Below are 8,829 nucleotides of genomic sequence, written 5' to 3'. Positions count from 1 at the left end.
GATCTGTTTATTTTAATTTTGTTTAGCATTCATCAAGCCCACTTGATCTGAATATTTACTTACTTAAGTTCAGGTATATTTTTTATTTACTTACTTATTTTCAAATTATTACAAATATTTACTTAATTATTTTCTATAACTTTATATATATATATACACACACATATATAACATTGCTGTTTTTCCTACTTGCTCAGGTGTCTTTGGCAGCACTGGTTTTCTACATGTTGGGTTTCACTTTCTGCCCTCTGCATCTGTCATCTCTTTTCATTGTATTTTTATATAATTTTCATTTTCTTGTAATTCTAGAAGAGGGCTTCAAATCTGTCCTCTATGTTACTGATTTCATTATAAACGTTGCCAATTAATCACTTTATTGCTTCTAATGCATTTTCCATTTTGATATTTCATACTCAGTTTTATAGCATTTTTCCTTCTTTCATCTTACTCTATATTTAGTTCCTTAATCAGCTTCTTTCTTACCTCAATATATTTTCTTCTCTCATTTTTCATCTCCTGCTTCATGGGGTCTTTGAATGTTATTTAGAGCACGAAGCATATGCTGCTTAAAATTTATTCCCATTTCCTGTAGTAAATCTTTTTCAAAAGCATGCTCTTCCTCTGCCTCTTGAGTGCTATATTTTCATTTCTTAAAGTCACAAAGTTCTTCATATGCCTCATAATGAGGTTTTATTTTGCCTGTTTATTCATCTTTGAACGCTATTTTATCTGGCCTAGTGTTTCTCAGCAAAACAGTGAATAGATTTTTCTTCGATCCCATCCTAGTTTGCTTGGATTTTTTCCTAATCCTCTTTTAGATCCATGCTATATGACATTTTACCCATTCAGTGATTAAACATCTTGGCGGGAGATTTATTCTGACATTTTACGAGCTGAGGTCACAGCTTTCTCTGTGTATGGCAAAGTCACTGTGCCAGGAGCCAGATCTGGAATGACCTGATGTCGTTCTCTGTGTGACCACAAAGTCGACTGACAAGAACCTTGTGAGCTTGTGGAGAACCCCCACTGTACAGCCCAACTACTGGCCGGACGATGCGCTCACGAGGCCCTGGCCCCAAGCAGTGACTGCCCTCGGGTTCGTAAGACCTGCGAGGGAGACGTTCCCTGCTAATCCCGAGACTGTCATGCCTTCCTACCACGGATCCTATGTATCAAGGGATTATTACGATACCTTCAAGATCTCCTTTGCCTTTTTCCTCTCTCAGTAAGGGAGCCCTAGTGTCTTTCCTAGATAGGGTCCCATTGGCAAAACCTGAGGACGTTTCCACCGATGGAAAGGGTTCCCTCTAGCTCCCGGCAGCGGTGAAGGAGTTTCCGGTTCTCGTGTTCCCTTGGACACTTCAGCTGGGATTTGACGGGCTCCTGTGCTTGTGCTGCCACCTTTGCCAGGAAGTACGTGGGGATATCACACAACAGGATGCATCTCAGAGGCCGCCACAGGCTCTCAGTAGGGCTTGCATGTGGGCGCCAGCACAGATCTGCTATCTGCAGGGCCGGCCACCATCCACGGGCTCCCACTCGCTCTTGGAAGTGCTTCGCTGTTAACCCCAGCCAGCCTCTAGGATGATGGCTGAATTCCAGTGATTCTCTGTACTGTTTCCAAGTTGGCCTGGTCTGTACACATACCTGAATGTCTACTTTGGTCCTCACATTTTTTTTTAGCCCAGGTAGACGTGAGTACCTATGAGACAGCAGACACTTTACATGTATGATTTCATTAAATCTTCACAAAATGGTATAACATAGATACTATAATAATTCCCAATTTACAAATGAAGGACTTAAAGCCTAGAAAAGGGTTTAAACAACTTCAGGTCACTCAGCTAGGGAGTGTCAGAATTACTACTCACCATCCTTGTCATCCTCTAAAGCCCATGTTTTTAAGCAATATTTCAAAAGCCTCTTAGCTAGAGATTCCCTCCCACCCCCACCAAAACAGATAGACTTCCCATCTTTTTTTTTTTTTTTTTAGACTTCCCATCTTAACCATGAGTGTTATCAGCCATTTGGATTGCCTGCTGTCTGGTCATACCTTTTCACGATGAACCGACAGTCTGCTAGATGAATCCATATTTATATCAAACTAATTCTTCCCTCCCATCTCAGAATAAAAGACAACTTTCATCCAGAGCAGCTGCCTCCCTGTGCGCTCAAGATTCATGTCCTTTTCTTCTCCTTCCACGAACCCCCCTCCCTACTTGTTCTGTCATCTCAGCATATAAGCACGGTCACATCTCTGCCACCTCAACATCGCACTTACCTCCAACCACCACTCTTTACTTTTCTTTGCTGTCAAACTTCTTCCATTGTTATGGCAAACTAGTTTGCACTAACATTTTCCATTTCCTGTTTGTTCCTTAATCCATCCAATTTTCACCCTTAACAACTCCACTAAAACACTCCACCTAAGATGACTGTGGCCTCCCAATTGTGAGAACACTCTCTGGTTCTTCCACTTTGACTACTGATACACATAGCTGTGTAGAAGGACAGGGAAGCCTGGTGTGCTGTAGCCCATGGGGTCGCAAAGAGTTGGACACGGCCGAGTGACTGAATGACAACACACAGCAATATTAATGGCTTCCTTCATAAAATTTTTCCATTTTCTTTCCTTGATTCCAGTATCTTCTGACCTCCTCCTGCCTCCTTGACCTTTATTTTTCCAACTAATTTCTATTTTTCTCTTTTTCTTTTTGCCCAAATGGTTGGACAAAATGACCCAGCCTTCCATCCTAAGCCTCTCTCTGTTGAATCTAGCTCCGTGTGCTATACAGTAAGCCCTTGTTGGATATCTATTTTATATATAGTAACATGCATCTGTTAATCCCAAATTCCTAATGAATCACTCACCTACTCCCTCTTTGACAACCATAACCTGTTTTATTTTTATGTTTGTGAGCCTGTTTCTGTTTTGTATAAGTTCATTTGTGTCATATTTTAGATTCCACATATAAAATAGTATCATATGATACTTGTCTTTCTCTATATGAGTCACTAGGGCCTCCCAGGTGGCTCAGTGGTAAAGAATCCACCTGCCAATGCAGGAGACACAGGAGACACGGGTTTGATCCCGTGTCAGGAAACAGACAGCCACTATGGTGGGTTATAGTTCATAGGGTCACAAAGAGTCAGACATGACTCAGCGACTGAGCATGCACACATCTGACTTACTTCACTTAGTATGATAATTTCCAGTTCCATCCACGTTGCTGCAAATGGCATCATTTCATTCTTTTTAATGGCTGAGTAATACTCCATTGTATGTGTGCACCACATTTTCCTTATGCATTCATCTGTTGATGGACACCTCCTTGTCTTGGCTATTGTAAGCGTTGGTACTATCAAAATTGGGGTGTGTGTGTCTTTTCAAATCAGAGTTTTCTCTAAATAAATGCCCAGGAGAGGGATTTCACCATACTATTCTTTATTCCTAGAAATTACCCTCCTTCCCTTGCAACCTTGTGTTTTAGGGAAACTCTCATTCATCAGAACCCAACCCAAATACCACATCAATTTGAATTTTGACCTTGCTTCACAGAAACATTTACTATTTCACTTTTTTATGCTCCCACAGAACCTGGTGCACACATCTCTATGCTGGCATTCAGCGTGTGGCTTTATTTTGGGTTTGTTCACTTCTTGGTCTTCCATCTGAGGCTGTAAGCTCTTTGAAGACCAGGACACTAGCTTTCAACAATCCGCCTGACTCTCCAGGGTTCATCACTGCAGCTGGGCCAGGTGCCCCAGCTACCCTGCCTGGTTGTGCACATCTAGAGCCACGTCCTAGCTTTTTTTTCTGCCCAGTGCCCCTGTGAATAACTCACCATGTGCGATGCCTGTGTCCAAGAAATGTTACAGGTAACTACTGCAGGCAGAGAGGAGAAGCCCTGCTATCATGTAGGACTCAACTACCAACTCATAAAAGGGATGACTTCTTTCTCAAAATTGTTGGCACTCATACTAAGCATAAGACAGAATATAAGAATATATGGTATCACTGGAAACCAAAGTACTGTAATAAGGGCACTTACCAGGGTATAAATAGTTGTTTTTCCAATTTGTTTCTATCCATAAGTACGAGTGTGGGCCAAACACAACTCATAACTGAGTGCTGTCCAAACAGGCGTTTATCTCATGCCAATGAAGTATTTACATCTGATCGAATCGGGAGGCTTCTATAAAGAACTCGCCATGGGATTGAGATTTCTCCATAGTCTAATTTTGAACTGGAGAGTTCTCTCCATTTTCAAGGTATTAGTTCTTATCGTTATGTATTTGCCTTCTTATTTATACTCTATTTGTATTAGCCGTCTTGGTTACCATTTCTTTCTCTGGGTTCTGGATTTCCATATTTAATCATTTCTGTGACAAGCATGTGCTCACGTTTTAACATCTCTGAAATGAGGGTGTGTCATACAGTTACTAACATCTGATGGTCTTTCTTGTCTAGGATCCTTTGTGACTTGACTGCTCTGGTCCATGCAGATCTGCTTGTTGTTCCTGGGCAGGACTGAATAACTTCCAGCTCTCAGCCCCGAGGGGCACGTCTGTGGCAGCTCTCAGTACAGTGACCGCAGGACAGGGTGGTCTTCACCCTGTACCTTCTCATGAGAATCTGAATTCTCTCTATTTCTTTCACTGTTGTTAGGAAGCTTCTTCACCAAGGACTGCTGTGTCCTTACATTATCTCAGTGTGAAGGTAGTCGCCTTCCCATGTGAAAGGAAGGATGTCTCGCTTCAGAGCTCATCTTCTGCACCACAGAGATGAGCAGCAAATATCTGTGAGTTTCGTCAATGCTACCGACGTGTTAGCCTTCCCACATGCAAGCGTTACCAGGCGTGTCTGGAGGAAAAGAGGTGGTGGCCGTCACTCCAGGATGGCCTCCCAAACAAACTGCTTGGAGGCTTCTGTCCTCCTCTGGCAACCTCTGCCCCTTCCTCTCAGCAATCCTGAGGGGTTACGGTCAGGGTTCTTTCAGGAAAACAGATGCCACGCAGGACATTCAGATGGAGGGTATTTAATACAAGCAACTGGTTACACAGGTGCTGAAAACTAAACGAGCAAAAAGAAGGCTTGAAAATCATCTTAACTAGAGGAAGCAGCTACAACCCTCAGGGCTGAGGAAACCAAAGGGGAGATTTGTGCTCACCAGGACCTAGGAGCGGAGAGGAAGAACCCCGAACTGGTGTTCGGAAGTGAGGGAGAGTCACGTGGTTGGTAGTTAGGTTTCAGAGGACAGGGATTCAGCCGGTGCTCTTACCACAGGAGATGTGGTCACGGGCCGATGACGGAACCCCTTTATAAAGAAGCGCCACAGGCAGAATCTAGAGGTGTTTGGAAAGCCTGGAAGTTGGAGCAGTAGCTGTCCTCCTCTGCTGCGGGGAGGAGCAGGCCCCGAAGACTGGGAGGAGCAGGCCCCGAAGACCGGAAGGAACACCTTCCTGCCGTCTCTTCAGCTTCCGGTCTCTTGTCAAGGCCTTCCCCTGAGAAGAAGAACATAATGGAACCTGTGTAGTTTTTAGACTTCAGAGGAGAGAAAAGAGGCACTGGGTCTCTGAAACCACACGGAAACCAAGGGCACAGCTCTCCACAGCTGGTTACTTTCTGGAGCCAGAGCCGTTTCCCCTCCAGGTGCGACGTTTCTACCAGCCTCGAGGCGGGCAGTGTGAGGAAGACCACCTGTCCATGTGCTGCCCACCCCTGAGTTGCTCCCCTTGCACTCCAAGTGCGAGGCAACACGTGCAGAACTCACTTTACATATGGGCTGGGAGTGAACACATAGGGAAAACCATTTACCTTAGGATGCATGCTGTGGTTATTCTGAATGTAAAGCAGGGTTTCTCATCCTGCGGACACGGCGGGGCTGGATAATCCTCTGCTGCAAAGCACAGCCCTGAGCACCGGGGTGTGCTGACCCGCACCCCTGGGCTCTGCCCAGTAGACGCCAGCAGCACCTGGCCCTAAGTTGGGACAACAAAAAGGTATCCACACATCGTCAAATAGCCCCTCAGGGGGTGAAATCGCCCCTGGTCTCACGATAAAGAAAAGGAGCTTAAGCTCTTCATGGGGTTTACCTGAGAGGAGCTCCTCAAAGAGAGAACACCCTTCTAATATCTTCCTGTTACAACCCTTCGCCTCCATTCTGGGATATTTCCTTCTTTTCCTCAAGGCTCAGTTCTATCATGAGTAGGTAATGTGCACCCTCCTCCTCGTAAGAAAAGGGGGAGACAGATATTATAATACACAGACTGTATTGCCCAGAGTCCTAATTATTTGATTCATCGGCCATCCCAGCATGCACTGGGGCACCCAGCCTGCCCCACTCAAGGTCTCTTCCTCCACGTGCATGGCAGTGTCTCTCCATCTTTCGTATCATGCAGGAGGGTGATCTCCCTCACCCAACACAGATACCATCCAAGATAAAAGCTGCAATTCTCAGAAACCGTGAAGCTCACACATATTACAAACAGGGAAAAACCCACGTATGCCATGCGATCTTCTTCTTGCCCCAGAAAAAACGTTGCTTCACTTTGTGGTGTGAGGCATCATCAAGTTTTCTTTATTTTTTCTCTAGCTTCCAGATCATAGCTACAGGGTTACTTGTGTACAAGGGTCTCTTCAAGCAACAAAGTTATTTAACCTTTTGTTCAGTTCACTTCAGTTGCTCAGTTGTGTCCGACTCTTTGTGACCCCATGGACTGCAGCACGCCAGGCCTCCCTGTCCATCAGCAACTCCCGGAGTTTACCCAAACTCATGTCCATCGAGTCGGTGATGCCATCCAACCATCTCATCCTCTGTCATCCCCTTCTCCTCCCGCCTTCAATCTTTCCCAGCATCAGGGTCTTTTCAATGAGTCAGTTTTTCGCATGAGGTGGCCAAAGTATTGGAGTTTCAGCTTCAACATCAGTCCTTCCAATGAATATTCAGGACTGATCTCCTTTGAAATGGACTGGTTTGATCTCTTTGCAGTCCAAGGGACTCTCAAGAGTCTTCTCCAACACCACAGTTCAAAAGCATCAATTCTTCAGCACTCAGCTTTCTTTATAGTCCAACTCTCACATCCATACATGACTACTGGAAAAAACCATAGCCTTGACTAGGTGGACGTTTGTTGACAAAGTAATGCCTCTGCTTTTTAATATGCTGTCTAGCTTGGTCATAACTTTTCTTCCAAGGAGTAAGCATCTTTTAATTTCATGACTGCAATCACCATCTGCAGTGATTTTGGAGCCCCCCAAAATAAAGTCAGCCACTGTTTCCACTGTTTCCCCATCAATTTGCCATGAAGTGATGGAACCAGATGCCATGATCTTAGTTTTCAGAATGTTGAGTTTTAAGCCAACTTTTTCACTCTTATCTTTCACTTTCATCAAGAGGCTTTTTAGTTCTTCCTCACTTTCTGCCATAAGGGTGGTGTCATCTGCATATCTGAGGTTATTGATATTTCTCCTGGCAATCTTGATTCCAGCTTGTGCTTCATCCAGCCCAACATTTCTCATGATGTACTCTGCATATAAGTTAAATAAGCAGGGCGACAATATACAGCCTTGACATACTCCTTTCCCGATTTGGAACCAGTTTGTTGTTCCATGTCCAGTTCTAGCTGTTGCTTCCTGCCCTGCATACAGGTTTCTCAGGAGGCAGCTCAGGTGGTCTGGTATTCCTATCTCTTTCAGAATTTTCCACAGTTTGTGGTGATCCACACAATCAAAGTCTTTGGCATACTCTATAAAGCAGAGATAGATGTTTTTCTGGAATTCTCTTGCTTTTTTGATAATCCAACGGATGTTGACAAATTAATCTCTGGTTCCTGTGCCTTTTCTAAAACCAGCTTGAACAGCTAGCCCTTTGTAGTCACATGCAAACAGTTGAGGTGAAATCTTTACAAGATAAAAAATTCTATTTTTAGCTAATGTAACCACTACGATCCTAAGTGGAAAATGATAAGAATAAAGACACATTTTCCTTTTATCTTGAGTTGGAAATCAGGATGGGAAGATAGAAGATTGTTCTTTTAGTTACAGTGTCCATTAGATTAATGATTTCCCTGTCAGATAGGCTCCCAGATGTCTATACAGACATTCTTGGGCACCAGCTCACAAAGATACTAGTGGATAACTACAAAGAACAAGGGTTCATTTATAAGCATCATTGGTTTGGTGCATCATTACCACAATCTGGGTGAGATTATAACTACAAGAGAAAGATTCTTGGTCAAATATCAAGTGAAAACTGACCTCCTTTCTGATTTTGGAAATGAAAAAAGTCCCATGTTTCACTTATAACTTGAACATTCCCCCATAAATTACCCAGCACGTGTCTATTTCAGACAGCAATGCTGTGGTGCCTCTTTAGGCTGATAGAGAGAACTGATGGGTATTATGTTTCACAGTATCGTGCCATGGGAAGGATGCTAGATCTGGAACTGCAGGACTTGAACTCTAGATGGTCCTTTGCCATTAACCCAATGCATCTCTTTAATCTCTCTGGCTTCCGCTTTCTCATGGTAAGGGGTATGTGAAATGATCTCTAAATTTACTTTCCATGAATCAAAAATTGCCTTCTGTAAAACATGGCTAATATTAAAAAAAATACTTCCTCTAGGGCAGGTATGGCATTATTGTAGTCACTGTCATCATTCAAAGTGAGGTAGACTCATTGTGGTGAAACCATATAAATCTTTGTCAGCAGCTTTGATGCAAGAGTTACCCAAGTCAGCTTTCATTTCAGACAACACTTTACCATGAACAGCCAGATAGTAAAGAGGACCTGGACGATTCTCTCCTTTTTAGGCTCGTTCATTCAT

At 43.6% G+C, this 8,829-nt stretch overlaps 1 long non-coding RNA gene across 1 annotated transcript; it reads right to left on the bottom strand.

Moving 5' to 3' along the window:
• Positions 1–405: 405 nt before the first annotated feature.
• On the bottom strand, positions 406–7,507 carry LOC145539867 (uncharacterized). Its single transcript, XR_014078015.1, has 2 exons — positions 4,053–7,507; positions 406–1,702 (listed from the first exon to the last, which is right to left on the bottom strand). It is a non-coding gene; the product is annotated as an uncharacterized LOC145539867 (long non-coding RNA).
• Positions 7,508–8,829: the final 1,322 nt, after the last annotated feature.

This window comes from Giraffa tippelskirchi, chromosome 2, assembly GCF_054371585.1.
Source record: "Giraffa tippelskirchi isolate mGirTip1 chromosome 2, T2T-mGirTip1v1.2.pri, whole genome shotgun sequence".
NCBI lineage: Eukaryota > Metazoa > Chordata > Mammalia > Artiodactyla > Giraffidae > Giraffa > Giraffa tippelskirchi.
Note: the sequence above shows the minus strand (reverse complement) of the source record. Positions and strands in the feature narration are given on the sequence as shown.